Genomic DNA, 23,452 nt, shown 5'->3' with positions numbered 1-23,452 from the left:
TCTCAGACACTCACTATCACTATCTGACACTCTCTGACACTCTCTGACACTCTCTATCACTCTCTGACACTCTCTGACACTCTCAGACACACTCTGACACTCTCTGACACACTCTGACAATCTCTGTCACTCTCTATCACTCTCAGACACTCACTATCACTATCTGACACTCTCTGACACTCTCTGACACTCTCTATCACTCTCTGACACTCTCTGACACTCTCAGACACCCTCTGACAATCTCTGACACACTCTGACAATCTCTGTCACTCTCTATCACTCTCAGACACTCTTTGAAACTCTCTGACACTCTCTGAAACTCTCTATCACTCTCTATCACTCTCTATCACTCTCTGACACTCTCTGAAACTCTCTGACACTCTCTGAAACTCTCTATCACTCTCTATCGCTCTCTGACACTCTCTATCACTCTCTGACACTCTCTATCATCTCTGACACTCTCTGAAACTCTCTATCACTCACTATCACTCTCTATCACTCTCTGACACTCTCAGACACTCTCTGAAACTCTCTATCACTCTCTATCACTCTCTGACACTCTCTATCACTCTCTGACACTCTCTGACACACTCTGACATTCTCAGACACTCTCTATCATTCTCTATCACTCGCTGACACTCTCTATCACTCTCTGACACTCTCTGAAACTCTCTGAAACTCTCTATCACTCTCTAACAGTCTCTATCACTCTCTATCACTCTCTGACACTCTCTGACACTCTCTGACACTCTCTGACACTCTCTAGCACTCTCTATCACTCTCTGACTCTCTCTGACACTCTCTGACACTCACTATCACTCTCTGAAACTCTCTGACACTTTCTATCACTCTCTGACACTCTCTGACACTCACTATCACACTCTGACACTCTGACACTCTCTGACACTCTCTGACACTCTCTAGCACTCTCTAGCACTCTCTATCACTCTCTGACACTCTCTGACACTCTATATCACTCTCAGACACTCAATATCACTCTCTGACACTCTCTGACACTCTCTAGCACTCTCTAGCACTCTCCATCACTCTCTGACACTCTCTGACACTCTCTGACACTCACTATCACTCTCTGACCCTCTCTGACACTCTCTGACACTCTCTATCACTCTCTGACACTCTCTGACACTCTCTGACACTCACTATCACTCTCTGACACTCTCTGACACTCTCTAGCACTCTCTATCACTCTCTGACACTCTCTGACACTCTCTGACACTCTCTAGCACTCTTTATCACTCTCTAGCACTCTTTATCACTCTCTGACACTCTCAGACACTCTCTGACACTCTCTGAAACTCTCTACCAGTCTCTATCACTCTCTGACACTCTCTGACACTCTCTATCACTCTCTGACACTCTCTATCACTCTCTGACACTCTCTGACACTCTCTGACACTCACTATCTCTCTCTGACACTCACTATTACTCTCTGACACTCACTATCACTCTCTGGCATTCTCTGACACTCTCTGACACTCTCTATCACTCTCTGACACTCTCTGACACTCTCTGACACTCACTATCACTCTCTATCACTCTCTGACACTCTCTGACACTCACTATCACTCTCTGACACTCTCTGACACTCACTATCACTCTCTGACACTCTCTGACACTCTCTATCACTCTCTGACACTCTCTGACACTCTCTGACACTCACTATCACTCTCTGACACTCACTATCACTCTCTGACACTCACTATCACTCTCTGACACTCTCTGACACTCTCTGACACTCTCTATCACTCTCTGACACTCTCTGACACTCTCTGACACTCACAATCACTCTCTGACACTCACTATCACTTTCTATCACTCTCTGACACTCTCTGACACTCTCTGACACTCACTATCACTCTCTGACACTCTCTGACACTCTCTGACACTCTCTGACACTCTCTATCACTCTCTGACACTCTCTGACACTCTCTGACACTCTCTATCACTCTCTGACACTCTCTGACACTCTCTGACACTCTCTATCACTCTCTGACACTCTCTGACACTCTCTGACACTCACTATCACTCTCTGACACTCTCTGACACTCTCTGACACTCTCTATCACTCTCTGACACTCTCAGACACTCACTATTACTCTCTGACACTCTCTGACACTCTCTGACACTCTCTAGCACTCTCTATCACTCTCTGACACTCTCTGACACTCTCTGACACTCTCTGACACTCTCTAGCACTCTCTATCACTCTCTAGCACTCTCTGACACTCTCTTACACTCTCTATCACTCTCAGACACTCACTATCACTCTCTGACACTCTCTGACACTCTCTGACACTCTCTGACACTCTCTAGCACTCTCTAGCACTCTCCATCACTCTCTGACACTCTCTGACACTCTCTGACACTCACTATCACTCTCTGACCCTCTCTGACACTCTCTATCACTCTTTGACACTCTCTGACACTCTCTGACACTCTCTAGCACTCTCTGACACTCTCAGACACTATCTGACACTCTCTGACACTCTCAGACACTCACTATCACTATCTGACACTCTCTGACACTCTCTGACACTCTCTATCACTCTCTGACACTCTCTGACACTCTCAGACACACTCTGACACACTCTGACACACTCTGACAATCTCTGTCACTCTCTATCACTCTCAGACACTCTCTGAAACTCTCTTACACTCTCTGAAACTCTCTATCACTCTCTATCACTCTCTATCACTCTCTGACACTCTCTGACACTCTCTGACACTCTCTGAAACACTCTATCACTCTCTATCGCTCTCTGACACTCTCTATCACTCTCTGACACTCTCTGAAACTCTCTATCACTCTCTATCACTCTCTATCACTCTCTGACACTCTCTGACACTCTCTGACACTCTCTGAAACTCTCTATCACTCTCTATCACTCTCTGACACTCTCTATCACTCTCTGACACTCTCTGACACACTCTGACACTCTCTGACACTCTCTAGCACTCTCTATCACTCTCTAGCACTCTCTGACACTCTCTTACACTCTCTATCACTCTCAGACACTCACTATCACTCTCTGACACTCTCTGACACTCTCTGACACTCTCTAGCACTCTCTAGCACTCTCCATCACTCTCTGACACTCTCTGACACTCTCTGACACTCACTATCACTCTCTGACCCTCTCTGACACTCTCTATCACTCTCTGACACTCTCTGACACTCTCTGACACTCTCTAGCACTCTCTGACACTCTCAGACACTATCTGACACTCTCTGACACTCTCAGACACTCACTATCACTATCTGACACTCTCTGACACTCTCTGACACTCTCTATCACTCTCTGACACTCTCTGACACTCTCAGACACACTCTGACACTCTCTGACACACTCTGACAATCTCTGTCACTCTCTATCACTCTCAGACACTCACTATCACTATCTGACACTCTCTGACACTCTCTGACACTCTCTATCACTCTCTGACACTCTCTGACACTCTCAGACACCCTCTGACAATCTCTGACACACTCTGACAATCTCTGTCACTCTCTATCACTCTCAGACACTCTTTGAAACTCTCTGACACTCTCTGAAACTCTCTATCACTCTCTATCACTCTCTATCACTCTCTGACACTCTCTGAAACTCTCTGACACTCTCTGAAACTCTCTATCACTCTCTATCACTCTCTGACACTCTCTATCACTCTCTGACACTCTCTATCATCTCTGACACTCTCTGAAACTCTCTATCACTCACTATCACTCTCTATCACTCTCTGACACTCTCTGACACTCTCTGACACTCTCTGAAACTCTCTATCACTCTCTATCACTCTCTGACACTCTCTATCACTCTCTGACACTCTCTGACACACTCTGACATTCTCAGACACTCTCTATCATTCTCTATCACTCGCTGACACTCTCTATCACTCTCTGACACTCTCTGAAACTCTCTGAAACTCTCTATCACTCTCTAACAGTCTCTATCACTCTCTATCACTCTCTGACACTCTCTGACACTCTCTGACACTCTCTGACACTCTCTAGCACTCTCTATCACTCTCTGACTCTCTCTGACACTCTCTGACACTCACTATCACTCTCTGAAACTCTCTGACACTTTCTATCACTCTCTGACACTCTCTGACACTCACTATCACACTCTGACACTCTGACACTCTCTGACACTCTCTGACACTCTCTAGCACTCTCTAGCACTCTCTATCACTCTCTGACACTCTCTGACACTCTATATCACTCTCAGACACTCTCTAGCACTCTCTGACACTCTCTGACACTCTCTAGCACTCTCTAGCACTCTCCATCACTCTCTGACACTCTCTGACACTCTCTGACACTCACTATCACTCTCTGACCCTCTCTGACACTCTCTGACACTCTCTATCACTCTCTGACACTCTCTGACACTCTCTGACACTCACTATCACTCTCTGACACTCTCTGACACTCTCTAGCACTCTCTATCACTCTCTGACACTCTCAGACACTCACTATCACTCTCTGACACTCTCTGACACTCTCTGACACTCTCTAGCACTCTTTATCACTCTCTAGCACTCTTTATCACTCTCTGACACTCTCAGACACTCTCTGACACTCTCTGAAACTCTCTACCAGTCTCTATCACTCTCTGACACTCTCTGACACTCTCTATCACTCTCTGACACTCTCTGACACTCTCTGACACTCTCTGACACTCTCTAGCACTCTCTATCACTCTCTGACACTCTATATCACTCTCAGACACTCACTATCACTCTCTGACACTCTCTGACACTCTCTGAAACTCTCTAGCACTCTCTAGCACTCTCCATCACTCTCTGACACTCTCTGACACTCTCTGACACTCACTGACACTCTCTGACACTCTCTGACACTCACTATCACTCTCTGACACTCTCTGACACTCTCTAGCACTCTCTATCACTCTCTGACACTCTCAGACGCTCACTCACTCTCTGACACTCTCTGACACTCTCTAGCACTCTCTATCACTCTCTGACACTCTCAGACACTCTCTGACACTCTCTGAAACTCTCTACCACTCTCTATCACTCTCTGACACTCTCTATCACTCTCTGACACTCTCTGACACTCTCTGACACTCTCTAGCACTCTCTATCACTCTCTGACACTCTCAGACACTCTCTGACACTCTCTGAAACTCTCTACCACTCTCTATCACTCTCCGACAATCTCTGACACTCTCTATCACTCTCTAACACTCTCTGACACTCCCTAGCACTCTCTGACACTCTCTGACACTCTCTGACACTCTCTAGCACTCTCTATCACTCTCTGACACTCTCAGACACTCTCTGACACTCTCTGAAACTCTCTACCAGTCTCTATCACTCTCTGACACTCTCTGACACTCTCTATCACTCTCTGACACTCTCTGACACTCTCTGACACTCTGTAGCACTCTCTATCACTCTCCGCCACTCTATATCACTCTCAGACACTCACTATCACTCTCTGACACTCTCTGACACTCTCTGACACTCTCTAGCACTCTCTAGCACTCTCCATCACTCTCTGACACTCTCTGACACTCTCTGACACTCACTATCACTCTCTGACCCTCTCTGACACTCTCTGACACTCTCAATCAATCTCTGACACTCTCTGACACTCTCTGACACTCTCTGACACTCACTATCACTCTCTGACACTCTCTGACACTCTCTAGCACTCTCTATCACTCTCTGACACTCTCAGACGCTCACTATCACTCTCTGACACTCTCTGACACTCTCTAGCACTCTCTATCACTCTCTGACACTCTCAGACACTCTCTGACACTCTCTGAAACTCTCTACCACTCTCTATCACTCTCTGACACTCTCTGACACTCTCTATCACTCTCTGACACTCTCTGACACTCTCTGACACTCTCTAGCACTCTCTATCACTCTCTGACACTCTCAGACACTCTCTGACACTCTCTGAAACTCTCTACCACTCTCTATCACTCTCCGACAATCTCTGACACTCTCTATCACTCTCTGACACTCTCTGACACTCTCTAGCACTCTCTGACACTCTCTGACACTCTCAGACACTCTCTGACACTCTCTGAAACTCTCTACCACTCTCTATCACTCTCTGACACTCTCTGGCACTCTCTACCACTCTCTAGCACTCTCTGACACTCTCAGAAACTATCTGACTCTCTCTGACACTCTCAGACACTCACTATCACTATCTGACACTCTCTGACACTCTCTGACACTCTGTATCACTCTCTGACACTCTCTGACACTCTCAGACACACTCTGACACACTCTGACAATCTCTGTCACTCTCTATCACTCTCAGACACTCTCTGAAAATCTCTGACACTCTCTGAAACTCTCTATCACTCTCTATCACTCTCTGACACTCTCTCACACTCTCTGACACTCTCTGAAACTCTTTATCACTCTCTATCGCTCTCTGACACTCTCTATCACTCTCTGACACTCTCTGAAACTCTCTATCACTCTCTATCACTCTCTATCACTCTCTGACACTCTCTGACACTCTCTGACACTCTCTGAAACTCTCTATCACTCTCTATCACTCTCTGACACTCTCTATCACTCTCTGACACTCTCTGACACACTCTGACACTCTCTGACACTCTCTAACACTCTCTATCACTCTCTAGCACTCTCTGACACTCTCTTACACTCTCTATCACTCTCAGACACTCACTATCACTCTCTGACACTCTCTGACACTCTCTGACACTCTCTAGCACTCTCTAGCACTCTCCATCACTCTCTGACACTCTCTGACACTCTCTGACACTCACTATCACTCTCTGACCCTCTCTGACACTCTCTATCACTCTCTGACACTCTCTGACACTCTCTGACACTCTCTGGCACTCTCTGACACTCTCAGACACTATCTGACACTCTCTATCACTCTCTGACACTCTCTGACACTCTCTAGCACTCTCTGACACTCTCTGACACTCTCAGACACTCTCTGACACATTTTGAAACTCTCTACCACTCTCTATCACTCTCTCACACTCTCTGACACTCTCTACCACTCTCTAGCTCTCTCTGACACTCTCAGACACTATCTGACACTCTCTGACACTCTCAGACACTCACTATCACTATCTGACACTCTCTGACACTCTCTATCACTCTCTGACACTCTCTGACACTCTCAGACACACTCTGACACACTCTGACAATCTCTGTCACTCTCTATCACTCTCAGACACTCTCTGAAACTCTCTTACACTCTCTGAAACTCTCTATCACTCTCTATCACTCTCTATCACTCTCTGACACTCTCTGACACTCTCTGACACTCTCTGAAACACTCTATCACTCTCTATCGCTCTCTGACACTCTCTATCACTCTCTGACACTCTCTGAAACTCTCTATCACTCTCTATCACTCTCTATCACTCTCTGACACTCTCTGACACTCTCTGACACTCTCTGAAACTCTCTATCACTCTCTATCACTCTCTGACACTCTCTATCACTCTCTGACACTCTCTGACACACTCTGACACTCTCTGACACTCTCTAGCACTCTCTATCACTCTCTAGCACTCTCTGACACTCTCTTACACTCTCTATCACTCTCAGACACTCACTATCACTCTCTGACACTCTCTGACACTCTCTGACACTCTCTAGCACTCTCTAGCACTCTCCATCACTCTCTGACACTCTCTGACACTCTCTGACACTCACTATCACTCTCTGACCCTCTCTGACACTCTCTATCACTCTCTGACACTCTCTGACACTCTCTGACACTCTCTAGCACTCTCTGACACTCTCAGACACTATCTGACACTCTCTGACACTCTCAGACACTCACTATCACTATCTGACACTCTCTGACACTCTCTGACACTCTCTATCACTCTCTGACACTCTCTGACACTCTCAGACACACTCTGACACTCTCTGACACACTCTGACAATCTCTGTCACTCTCTATCACTCTCAGACACTCACTATCACTATCTGACACTCTCTGACACTCTCTGACACTCTCTATCACTCTCTGACACTCTCTGACACTCTCAGACACCCTCTGACAATCTCTGACACACTCTGACAATCTCTGTCACTCTCTATCACTCTCAGACACTCTTTGAAACTCTCTGACACTCTCTGAAACTCTCTATCACTCTCTATCACTCTCTATCACTCTCTGACACTCTCTGAAACTCTCTGACACTCTCTGAAACTCTCTATCACTCTCTATCAATCTCTGACACTCTCTATCACTCTCTGACACTCTCTATCATCTCTGACACTCTCTGAAACTCTCTATCACTCACTATCACTCTCTATCACTCTCTGACACTCTCTGACACTCTCTGACACTCTCTGAAACTCTCTATCACTCTCTATCACTCTCTGACACTCTCTATCACTCTCTGACACTCTCTGACACACTCTGACATTCTCAGACACTCTCTATCATTCTCTATCACTCGCTGACACTCTCTATCACTCTCTGACACTCTCTGAAACTCTCTGAAACTCTCTATCACTCTCTAACAGTCTCTATCACTCTCTATCACTCTCTGACACTCTCTGACACTCTCTGACACTCTCTGACACTCTCTAGCACTCTCTATCACTCTCTGACTCTCTCTGACACTCTCTGACACTCACTATCACTCTCTGAAACTCTCTGACACTTTCTATCACTCTCTGACACTCTCTGACACTCACTATCACACTCTGACACTCTGACACTCTCTGACACTCTCTGACACTCTCTAGCACTCTCTAGCACTCTCTATCACTCTCTGACACTCTCTGACACTCTATATCACTCTCAGACACTCAATATCACTCTCTGACACTCTCTGACACTCTCTAGCACTCTCTAGCACTCTCCATCACTCTCTGACACTCTCTGACACTCTCTGACACTCACTATCACTCTCTGACCCTCTCTGACACTCTCTGACACTCTCTATCACTCTCTGACACTCTCTGACACTCTCTGACACTCACTATCACTCTCTGACACTCTCTGACACTCTCTAGCACTCTCTATCACTCTCTGACACTCTCAGACACTCACTATCACTCTCTGACACTCTCTGACACTCTCTGACACTCTCTAGCACTCTTTATCACTCTCTAGCACTCTTTATCACTCTCTGACACTCTCAGACACTCTCTGACACTCTCTGAAACTCTCTACCAGTCTCTATCACTCTCTGACACTCTCTGACACTCTCTATCACTCTCTGACACTCTCTGACACTCTCTGACACTCTCTGACACTCTCTAGCACTCTCTATCACTCTCTGACACTCTATATCACTCTCAGACACTCACTATCACTCTCTGACACTCTCTGACACTCTCTGAAACTCTCTAGCACTCTCTAGCACTCTCCATCACTCTCTGACACTCTCTGACACTCTCTGACACTCACTGACACTCTCTGACACTCTCTGACACTCACTATCACTCTCTGACACTCTCTGACACTCTCTAGCACTCTCTATCACTCTCTGACACTCTCAGACGCTCACTCACTCTCTGACACTCTCTGACACTCTCTAGCACTCTCTATCACTCTCTGACACTCTCAGACACTCTCTGACACTCTCTGAAACTCTCTACCACTCTCTATCACTCTCTGACACTCTCTATCACTCTCTGACACTCTCTGACACTCTCTGACACTCTCTAGCACTCTCTATCACTCTCTGACACTCTCAGACACTCTCTGACACTCTCTGAAACTCTCTACCACTCTCTATCACTCTCCGACAATCTCTGACACTCTCTATCACTCTCTGACACTCTCTGACACTCCCTAGCACTCTCTGACACTCTCTGACACTCTCTGACACTCTCTGACACTCACTATCACTCTCTGACACTCTCTGACACTCTCTAGCACTCTCTATCACTCTCTGACACTCTCAGACGCTCACTCACTCTCTGACACTCTCTGACACTCTCTAGCACTCTCTATCACTCTCTGACACTCTCAGACACTCTCTGACACTCTCTGAAACTCTCTACCACTCTCTATCACTCTCTGACACTCTCTATCACTCTCTGACACTCTCTGACACTCTCTGACACTCTCTAGCACTCTCTATCACTCTCTGACACTCTCTGACACACTCTGACACTCTCTGACACTCTCTAACACTCTCTATCACTCTCTAGCACTCTCTGACACTCTCTTACACTCTCTATCACTCTCAGACACTCACTATCACTCTCTGACACTCTCTGACACTCTCTGACACTCTCTAGCACTCTCTAGCACTCTCCATCACTCTCTGACACTCTCTGACACTCTCTGACACTCACTATCACTCTCTGACCCTCTCTGACACTCTCTATCACTCTCTGACACTCTCTGACACTCTCTGACACTCTCTGGCACTCTCTGACACTCTCAGACACTATCTGACACTCTCTATCACTCTCTGACACTCTCTGACACTCTCTAGCACTCTCTGACACTCTCTGACACTCTCAGACACTCTCTGACACATTTTGAAACTCTCTACCACTCTCTATCACTCTCTCACACTCTCTGACACTCTCTACCACTCTCTAGCTCTCTCTGACACTCTCAGACACTATCTGACACTCTCTGACACTCTCAGACACTCACTATCACTATCTGACACTCTCTGACACTCTCTATCACTCTCTGACACTCTCTGACACTCTCAGACACACTCTGACACACTCTGACAATCTCTGTCACTCTCTATCACTCTCAGACACTCTCTGAAACTCTCTTACACTCTCTGAAACTCTCTATCACTCTCTATCACTCTCTATCACTCTCTGACACTCTCTGACACTCTCTGACACTCTCTGAAACACTCTATCACTCTCTATCGCTCTCTGACACTCTCTATCACTCTCTGACACTCTCTGAAACTCTCTATCACTCTCTATCACTCTCTATCACTCTCTGACACTCTCTGACACTCTCTGACACTCTCTGAAACTCTCTATCACTCTCTATCACTCTCTGACACTCTCTATCACTCTCTGACACTCTCTGACACACTCTGACACTCTCTGACACTCTCTAGCACTCTCTATCACTCTCTAGCACTCTCTGACACTCTCTTACACTCTCTATCACTCTCAGACACTCACTATCACTCTCTGACACTCTCTGACACTCTCTGACACTCTCTAGCACTCTCTAGCACTCTCCATCACTCTCTGACACTCTCTGACACTCTCTGACACTCACTATCACTCTCTGACCCTCTCTGACACTCTCTATCACTCTCTGACACTCTCTGACACTCTCTGACACTCTCTAGCACTCTCTGACACTCTCAGACACTATCTGACACTCTCTGACACTCTCAGACACTCACTATCACTATCTGACACTCTCTGACACTCTCTGACACTCTCTATCACTCTCTGACACTCTCTGACACTCTCAGACACACTCTGACACTCTCTGACACACTCTGACAATCTCTGTCACTCTCTATCACTCTCAGACACTCACTATCACTATCTGACACTCTCTGACACTCTCTGACACTCTCTATCACTCTCTGACACTCTCTGACACTCTCAGACACCCTCTGACAATCTCTGACACACTCTGACAATCTCTGTCACTCTCTATCACTCTCAGACACTCTTTGAAACTCTCTGACACTCTCTGAAACTCTCTATCACTCTCTATCACTCTCTATCACTCTCTGACACTCTCTGAAACTCTCTGACACTCTCTGAAACTCTCTATCACTCTCTATCAATCTCTGACACTCTCTATCACTCTCTGACACTCTCTATCATCTCTGACACTCTCTGAAACTCTCTATCACTCACTATCACTCTCTATCACTCTCTGACACTCTCTGACACTCTCTGACACTCTCTGAAACTCTCTATCACTCTCTATCACTCTCTGACACTCTCTATCACTCTCTGACACTCTCTGACACACTCTGACATTCTCAGACACTCTCTATCATTCTCTATCACTCGCTGACACTCTCTATCACTCTCTGACACTCTCTGAAACTCTCTGAAACTCTCTATCACTCTCTAACAGTCTCTATCACTCTCTATCACTCTCTGACACTCTCTGACACTCTCTGACACTCTCTGACACTCTCTAGCACTCTCTATCACTCTCTGACTCTCTCTGACACTCTCTGACACTCACTATCACTCTCTGAAACTCTCTGACACTTTCTATCACTCTCTGACACTCTCTGACACTCACTATCACACTCTGACACTCTGACACTCTCTGACACTCTCTGACACTCTCTAGCACTCTCTAGCACTCTCTATCACTCTCTGACACTCTCTGACACTCTATATCACTCTCAGACACTCAATATCACTCTCTGACACTCTCTGACACTCTCTAGCACTCTCTAGCACTCTCCATCACTCTCTGACACTCTCTGACACTCTCTGACACTCACTATCACTCTCTGACCCTCTCTGACACTCTCTGACACTCTCTATCACTCTCTGACACTCTCTGACACTCTCTGACACTCACTATCACTCTCTGACACTCTCTGACACTCTCTAGCACTCTCTATCACTCTCTGACACTCTCAGACACTCACTATCACTCTCTGACACTCTCTGACACTCTCTGACACTCTCTAGCACTCTTTATCACTCTCTAGCACTCTTTATCACTCTCTGACACTCTCAGACACTCTCTGACACTCTCTGAAACTCTCTACCAGTCTCTATCACTCTCTGACACTCTCTGACACTCTCTATCACTCTCTGACACTCTCTGACACTCTCTGACACTCTCTGACACTCTCTAGCACTCTCTATCACTCTCTGACACTCTATATCACTCTCAGACACTCACTATCACTCTCTGACACTCTCTGACACTCTCTGAAACTCTCTAGCACTCTCTAGCACTCTCCATCACTCTCTGACACTCTCTGACACTCTCTGACACTCACTGACACTCTCTGACACTCTCTGACACTCACTATCACTCTCTGACACTCTCTGACACTCTCTAGCACTCTCTATCACTCTCTGACACTCTCAGACGCTCACTCACTCTCTGACACTCTCTGACACTCTCTAGCACTCTCTATCACTCTCTGACACTCTCAGACACTCTCTGACACTCTCTGAAACTCTCTACCACTCTCTATCACTCTCTGACACTCTCTATCACTCTCTGACACTCTCTGACACTCTCTGACACTCTCTAGCACTCTCTATCACTCTCTGACACTCTCAGACACTCTCTGACACTCTCTGAAACTCTCTACCACTCTCTATCACTCTCCGACAATCTCTGACACTCTCTATCACTCTCTGACACTCTCTGACACTCCCTAGCACTCTCTGACACTCTCTGACACTCTCTGACACTCTCTGACACTCACTATCACTCTCTGACACTCTCTGACACTCTCTAGCACTCTCTATCACTCTCTGACACTCTCAGACGCTCACTCACTCTCTGACACTCTCTGACACTCTCTAGCACTCTCTATCACTCTCTGACACTCTCAGACACTCTCTGACACTCTCTGAAACTCTCTACCACTCTCTATCACTCTCTGACACTCTCTATCACTCTCTGACACTCTCTGACACTCTCTGACACTCTCTAGCACTCTCTATCACTCTCTGACACTCTCAGACACTCTCTGACACTCTCTGAAACTCTCTACCACTCTCTATCACTCTCCGACAATCTCTGACACTCTCTATCACTCTCTGACACTCTCTGACACTCCCTAGCACTCTCTGACACTCTCTGACACTCTCTGACACTCTCTGAAACTCTCTACCAGTCTCTATCACTCTCTGACACTCTCTGACACTCTCTATCACTCTCTGACACTCTCTGACAATCTCTGACACTCTCTAGCACTCTCTATCACTCTCTGACACTCTATATCACTCTCAGACACTCACTATCACTCTCTGACACTCTCTGACACTCTCTGACACTCTCTAGCACTCTCTAGCACTCTCCATCACTCTCTGACACTCTCTGACACTCTCTGACACTCACTATCACTCTCTGACCCTCTCTGACACTCTCTGACACTCTCAATCAATCTCTGACACTCTCTGACACTCTCTGACACTCTCTGACACTCACTATCACTCTCTGACACTCTCTGACACTCTCTAGCACTCTCTATCACTCTCTGACACTCTCAGACGCTCACTATCACTCTCTGACACTCTCTGACACTCTCTAGCACTCTCTATCACTCTCTGACACTCTCAGACACTCTCTGACACTCTCTGAAACTCTCTACCACTCTCTATCACTCTCTGACACTCTCTGACACTCTCTATCACTCTCTGACACTCTCTGACACTCTCTGACACTCTCTAGCACTCTCTATCACTCTCTGACACTCTCAGACACTCTCTGACACTCTCTGAAACTCTCTACCACTCTCTATCACTCTCCGACAATCTCTGACACTCTCTATCACTCTCTGACACTCTCTGACACTCTCTAGCACTCTCTGACACTCTCTGACACTCTCAGACACTCTCTGACACTCTCTGAAACTCTCTACCACTCTCTATCACTCTCTGACACTCTCTGGCACTCTCTACCACTCTCTAGCACTCTCTGACACTCTCAGACACTATCTGACTCTCTCTGACACTCTCAGACACTCACTATCACTATCTGACACTCTCTGACACTCTCTGACACTCTGTATCACTCTCTGACACTCTCTGACACTCTCAGACACACTCTGACACACTCTGACAATCTCTGTCACTCTCTATCACTCTCAGACACTCTCTGAAAATCTCTGACACTCTCTGAAACTCTCTATCACTCTCTATCACTCTCTGACACTCTCTCACACTCTCTGACACTCTCTGAAACTCTTTATCACTCTCTATCGCTCTCTGACACTCTCTATCACTCTCTGACACTCTCTGAAACTCTCTATCACTCTCTATCACTCTCTATCACTCTCTGACACTCTCTGACACTCTCTGACACTCTCTGAAACTCTCTATCACTCTCTATCACTCTCTGACACTCTCTATCACTCTCTGACACTCTCTGACACACTCTGACACTCTCTGACACTCTCTAACACTCTCTATCACTCTCTAGCACTCTCTGACACTCTCTTACACTCTCTATCACTCTCAGACACTCACTATCACTCTCTGACACTCTCTGACACTCTCTGACACTCTCTAGCACTCTCTAGCACTCTCCATCACTCTCTGACACTCTCTGACACTCACTATCACTCTCTGACCCTCTCTGACACTCTCTATCACTCTCTGACACTCTCTGACACTCTCTGACACTCTCTGGCACTCTCTGACACTCTCAGACACTCTCAGACACTATCTGACACTCTCTATCACTCTCTGACACTCTCTGACACTCTCTAGCACTCTCTGACACTCTCTGACACTCTCAGACACTCTCTGACACATTTTGAAACTCTCTACCACTCTCTATCACTCTCTCACACTCTCTGACACTCTCTACCACTCTCTAGCTCTCTCTGACACTCTCAGACACTATCTGACACTCTCTGACACTCTCAGACACTCACTATCACTCTCTGACACTCTCTGACACTCTCAGACACACTCTGACACACTCTGACAATCTCTGTCACTCTCTATCACTCTCAGACACTCTCTGAAACTCTCTGACACTCTCTGAAACTCTCTCTCACTCTCTATCACTCTCTATCACTCTCTGACACTCTCTCACACTCTCTGACACTCTCTGAAACTCCTTATCACTCTCTATCGCTCTCTGACACTCTCTATCACTCTCTGACACTCTCTGAAACTCTCTATCACTCTCTATCACTCACTATCACTCTCTGACACTCTCTGACACTCTCTGACACTCTCTGAAACTCTCTATCACTCTCTGACACTCTCTATCACTCTCTGACACTCTCTGACACACTCTGACACTCTCTGACACTCTCTAACACTCTCTATCACTCTCTAGCACTCTCTGACACTCTCTTACACTCTCTATCACTCTCAGACACTCACTAACACTCTCTGACACTCTCTGACACTCTCTGACACTCTCTAGCACTCTCTAGCACTCTCCACCACTCTCTGACACTCTCTGACACTCTCTGACACTCACTATCACTCTCTGACCCTCTCTGACACTCTCTATCACTCTCTGACACTCTCTGACACTCTCTGACACTCTCTATCACTCTCTGACACTCTCTGACACTCTCAGACACACTCTGACACTCTCTGACACACTCTGACAATCTCTGTCACTCTCTATCACTCTCAGACACTCTCTGAAACTCTCTGACACTCTCTGAAACTCTCTATCACTCTCTATCACTCTCTATCACTCTCTGACACTCTCTGACACTCTCTGAAACTCTCTAACACTCTCTATCGCTCTCTGACACTCTCTATCACTCTCTGACACTCTCTGAAACTCTCTATCACTCTCTATCACTCTCTATCACTCTCTGACACTCTCTGACACTCTCTGACACTCTCTGAAACTCTCTATCACTCTCTATCACTCTCTGACACTCTCTATCACTCTCTGACACTCTCTGACACACTCTGATATTCTCAGACACTCTCTATCACTCTCTATCACTCGCTGACACTCTCTGACACTCTCTGACACTCTCTGAAACGCTCTGAAACTCTCTATCACTCTCTAACAGTCTCTATCACTCTCTATCACTCTCTGACACTCTCTGACACTCTCTGACACTCTCTGACACTCTCTAGCACTCTCTATCACTCTCTGACTCTCTCTGACACTCTCTGACACTCACTATCACTCTCTGACACTCTCTGACACTCTCTGACACTCTCTGACACTTTCTATCACTCTCTGACACTCTCTGACACTCTCTGACACTCACTATCACACTCTGACACTCTCTGACACTCTCTGACACTCTCTGACACTCTCTAGCACTCTCTAGCACTCTCTATCACTCTCTGACACTCTATATCACTCTCAGACACTCACTATCACTCTCTGACACTCTCTAGCACTCTCTACCACTCTCCATCACTCTCTGACACTCTCTGACACTCTCTGACACTCACTATCACTCTCTGACCCTCTCTGACACTCTCTGACACTCTCTATCACTCTCTGACACTCTCTGACACTCTCTGACACTCTCTGACACTCACTATCACTCTCTGACACGCTCTGACACTCTCTAGCACTCTCTATCAGTCTCTGACACTCTCAGACACTCACTATCACTCTCTGACACTCTCTGACACTCTCTGACACTCTCTAGCACTCTCTATCACTCTCTGACACTCTCAGACACTCTCTGACACTCTCTGAAACTCTCTACCACTCTCTATCACTCTCTGACACTCTCTGACACTCTCTGACACTCTCTATCACTCTCTGACACTCTCTGACACTCTCTGACACTCTCTAGCACTCTCTATCACTCTCTGACACTCTATATCACTCTCAGACATTCACTATCACTCTCTGACACTCTCTGACACTCTCTAGCACTCTCTAGCACTCTCCATCACTCTCTGACACTCTCTGACACTCACTATCACTCTCTGACCCTCTCTGACACTCTCAATCACTCTCTGACACTCTCTGACACTCTCTGACACTCTCTGACACTCACTATCACTCTCTGACACTCTCTGACACTCTCAGCACTCTCTATCAATCTCTGAAACTCTCAGACACTCACTATCACTATCTGACACTCTCTGACACTCTCTAGCACTCTCTGACACTCTCTGAAACTCTCTACCACTCTCTATCACTCTCTCACGCTCTCTGACACTCTCTATCACTCTCTGACACTCTCTGACACTCTCTGACACTCTCTAGCACTCTCTATCACTCTCTGACACTCTCAGACACTCTCTGAAACTCTCTACCACTCTCTATCACTCTCCGACACTCTCTGACACTCTCTATCACTCTCTGATACTCTCTGACACTCTCTAGCACTCTCTGACACTCTCTGACACTCTCAGACACTCTCTGACACTCTCTGAAACTCCCTACCACTCTCTATCACTCTCTGACACTCTCTGACACTCTCTATCACTCTCTGACACTCACTATCACTCTCTGACACTCTCAGACACTCTCTGACACTCTCAGACACTCACTATCACTATCTGACACTCTCTGACACTATCTGACACTCTCTATCACTCTCTATCACTCTCTATCACTCTCTGACACTCTCTGACACTCTCAGACACTCACTATCACTATCTGACACTCTCTGACACTCTCTAGCACTCTCTATCACTCTCTGACTCTCTCTGACACTCTCAGACACTCACTATCACTCTCTGACACTCTCAGACACTCACTATCACTATCTGACACTCTCTGACACTCTCTGACACTCTCTATCACTCTCTGACACTCTCTGACACTCTCTGACACACTCTGACACTCTCTGACACACTCTGACAATCTCTGTCACTCTCTATCACTCTCAGACACTCTCTATCACTATCTGACACTCTCTGACACTCTCTGACACTCTCTTTCACTCTCTGACACTCTCTGACACTCTCTGACACTCTCAGACACACTCTGACACTCTCTGACACACTCTGACAATCTCTGTCACTCTCTATCACTCTCAGACACTCTCTGACACTCTCTGACACTCTCTGAAACTCTCTATCACTCTCTATCACTCTCTGACACTCTCTGACACTCTCTGACATTCTCTGAAACTCTTTATCACTCTCTATCGCTCTCTGACACTCTCTATCACTCTCTGACACTCTCTGAAACTCTCTATCACTATCTATCACTCTCTATCACTCTCTGACACTCTCTGACACTCTCTGACACTCTCTGAAACTCTCTATCACTCTCTATCACTCTCTGACACTCTCTGACACACTCTGACATTCTCTGACACTCACTATCACTCTCTGACACTCTCTGACACTCTCTGACACTCTCTATCACTCTCTATCACTCTCTGACACTCTCTATCACTCTCTGACACTCTCTGAAACTCTCTGAAACTCTCTATCACTCTCTGACACTCTCTATCGCTCTCTATCACTCTCTGACACTCTCTGACACTCTCTGACACTCTCTAGCACTCTCTATCACTCTCTGACTCTCTCTGACACTCTCTGACACTCACTATCACTCTCTGACACTCTCTGACACTCTGTGACACTCTCTATCACTCTCTGACACTCTCTGACACTCTCTGACACTCACTATCACTCTCTGACACTCTCTGACACTCTCTGACACTCTCTAGCACTCTCTAGCACTCATTATCACTCTCTGACACTCTCTGACACTCACTATCACTCTCTGACACTCTCTGACACTCTCTAGCACTCTCTAGCACTCTCTGACACTCACTATCACTCTCTGACACTCTCTGACACACTCTGACACTCTCTGACACTCTCTAGCACTCTCTATCACTCTCTGACACTCTCAGACACTCTCTGACACTCTCTGAAACTCTCTATCACTCTCTATCACTCTCTGACACTCTCTGACACTCTCTATCACTCTCAGACACTCACTATCACTATCTGACACTCTCTGACACTCTCTGACACTCTCTGACACTCTCTAGCACTCTCCAGCACTTTCTATCACTCTCTGACACTCTCTGACATTCACTATCACTCTCTGACCCTCTCTGACACTCTCTGACCCGCTCTGACACTCTCTGACACTCTCTATCACTCTCTGACACTCTCTGACACTCTCTCGCACTCTCTATCACTCTCTGACACTCTCAGACACTCTCTGACACTCTCTGACACTCTCTATCACTCTCTATCACTCTCTGACACTCACTGACACTCTCTGACACTCTCTGACACTCTCTAGCACTCTCCAGCACTCTCTGACACTCTCAGACACTCTCTGACACTCTCTATCACTCTCTGACACTCTCTGACACTCTCTATCAATCTCTGACACTCTCTATCACTCTCTGACACTCTCTATCACTCTCTATCACTCTCTGACATTCTCAGACACTCTCTGACACTCTCTGACACTCTCTATCACTCTCTATCACTCTCTGACACTCTCTGACTCTCTCTGACACTCTCTGACACTCTCTAGCACTCTCTGACACTCTCTGACACTCTCTGACACTCTCTATCACTCTCTGACACTCTCTGACACTCTCTGACACTCTCTATCACTCTCTGACACTCTCTATCACTCTCTGACACTCTCAGACACTCTCTGACACTCTCTGACACTCTCTATCACTCTCTGACACTCTCTGTCACTCTCTGACACTCTCTGAAACTCTCTGAAACTCTATATCACTCTCTGACACTCTCAGACACTCGCTATCACTCTCTGACACTCTCTGACACTCTCTGACACTCTCTGACACTCTCTAGCACTCTCTAGCACTCTCTGACACTCTCTAGCACTCTCTATCACTCTCTGACACTCTCAGACACTCTCTGACACTCTCTGACACTCTCTATCACTCTCTATCACTCTCAGACACTCGCTATCACTCTCTGACACTCACTGACACTCTCTGACACTCTCTGACACTCTCTGACACTCTCTAGCACTCTCTAGCACTCTCTGACACTCTCTAGCACTCTCTATCACTCTCTGACACTCTCAGACACTCTCTGACACTCTCTATCACTCTCTATCACTCTCTGACACTCTCTGACACTCTCTGACACTCTCTAGCACTCTCTAGCACTCTCTGACACTCTCTAGCACTCTCTATGACTCTCTGACACTCTCTATCACTCTCTGACACTCTCTATCACTCTCTATCACTCTCTGACATTCTCAGACACTCTCTGACACTCTCTGACACTCTCTATCACTCTCTATCACTCTCTGACACTCTCTGACTCTCTCTGACACTCTCTGACACGCTCTAGCACTCTCTGACACTCTCTGACACTCTCTGACACTCTCTATCACTCTCTGACATTCTCTGACACTCTCTGACACTCTCTATCACTCTCTGACACTCTCTATCACTCTCTGACACTCTCAGACACTCTCTGACACTCTCTGACACTCTCTATCACTCTCTGACACTCTCTGTCACTCTCTGACACTCTCTGAAACTCTCTGAAACTCTATATCACTCTCTGACACTCTCAGACACTCGCTATCACTCTCTGACACTCTCTGACACTCTCTGAGACTCTCTGACACTCTCTAGCACTCTCTAGCTCTCTCTGACACTCTCTAGCACTCTCTATCACTCTCTGACACTCTCAGACACTCTCTGACACTCTCTGACACTCTCTATCACTCTCAGACACTCGCTATCACTCTCTGACACTCACTGACACTCTCTGACACTCTCTGACACTCTCTGACACTCTCTAGCACTCTCTAGCACTCTCTGACACTCTCTAGCACTCTCTATCACTCTCTGACACTCTCAGACACTCTCTGACACTCTCTATCACTCTCTATCACTCTCTGACACTCTCTGACACTCTCTGACACTCTCTGACACTCTCTAGCACTCTCTAGCACTCTCTGACACTCTCTAGCACTCTCTATGACTCTCTGACACTCTCAGACACTCTCTGACACTCTCTGACACTCTCTATCACTCTCTATCACTCTCTGACACTCTCTGACACTCTCTGACACTCTCTAGCACTCTCTAGCACTCTCTATCACTCTCTGACACTCTCAGACAGTCTCTATCACTCTCTATCACTCTCTGACATTCTCTATCACTCTCTGACACTCTCAGACACTCTCTGACACTCTCTGAAACTCTCTATCACTCTCTATCTATCTCTGACACTCTCTGACACTCTCTATCACTCTCAGACACTCACTATCACTCTCTGACACTCTCTGACACTCTCTAGCACTCTCTATCACTCTCTATCACTCTCTGACCCTCTCTGACACTCTCTGACACTCTCTATCACTCTCTGACACTCTCTGACACTCTCTGACACTCACTATAACTCTCTGACACTCTCTGAGACTCTCTGACACTCTCTAGCACTCTCTATCACTCTCTATCACTCTCTATCACTCTCTGACACTCTCTGACACTCTCTATCACTCTGAGACACTCACTATCACTCTCTGACACTCTCTGACACTCTCTGACAATCACTATCACTCTCTGACCCTCTCTGACACTCTCTGACACTCTCTATCACTCTCTGACACTCTGACACTCTCTGACATGCTCTGACACTCACTATCACTCTCTGACACTCTCTGACACTCTCTGACACTCTCTAGCACGCTCTATCACTCTCTGACACTCTCAGACACTCACTATCACTCTCTGACACTCTCTGACACTCTCTAGCACTCTCTATCACTCTCTGACACTCTCAGACACTCTCTGACACTCTCTAGCACTCTCTATCAATCTCTGACACTCTCAGACACTCTCTATCACTCTCTGACACTCACTATCACTCTCTGACACTCTCTGACACTCTCAGACACTCTCAGACACTCTCAGACACTCACTATCACTATCTGACACTCTCTGACACTATCTGACACTCTCTATCACTCTCTATCACTCTCTATCACTCTCTGACACTCTCTGACACTCTCAGACACTCACTATCACTATCTGACACTCTCTGACACTCTCTAGCACTCTCTATCACTCTCTGACTCTCTCTGACACTCTCAGACACTCACTATCACTATCTGACACTCTCTGACACTCTCTGACACTCTCTATCACTCTCTGACACTCTCAGACACTCACTATCACTATCTGACACTCTCTGACACTCTCTGACACTCTCTATCACTCTCTGACACTCTCTGACACTCTCTGACACTCTATATCACTCTCTGACACTCTCTATCACTCTCTATCACTCTCTGACACTCTCTGACACTCTCAGACACTCTCTGACACTCTCTATCACTCTCTGACACTCTCTGACACTCTCTGACACTCTCTGACACTCTCTATCACTCTCTATCACTCTCTGACACTCTCTGACACTCTCTGACACTCTCAGACACTCTCTGACACTCTCTGACACTCTCTGAAACTCTCTATCACTCTCTGACACTCTCTGACACTCTCTGACACTCTCTATCACTCTCTATCACTCTCTGACACTCTCTGACACTCTCTGAAACTCTCTATCACTCTCTGACACTCTCTGACACTCTCTATCACTCTCTATCACTCTCTGACACTCTCTGACACTCTCAGACACTCACTATCACTCTCTATCACTCTCTGACACTCTCTGACACTCTCTGACACTCACTATCACTCTCTGACACTCTCTGACACTCTCTATCACTCTCTGACACTCTCTGAGACTCTCTGACACTCTCTGACACTCACTATCACTCTCTGACACTCACTATTACTCTCTGACACTCTCTATCACTCTCTGACACTCTCTGACACTCTCTGACACTCACTATCACCCTCTGACACTCTCTGACACTCTCTGA

This window comes from Heterodontus francisci, chromosome 6, assembly GCF_036365525.1.
Source record: "Heterodontus francisci isolate sHetFra1 chromosome 6, sHetFra1.hap1, whole genome shotgun sequence".
Classification (NCBI taxonomy): Eukaryota; Metazoa; Chordata; class Chondrichthyes; order Heterodontiformes; family Heterodontidae; genus Heterodontus; species Heterodontus francisci.
Note: the sequence above shows the minus strand (reverse complement) of the source record.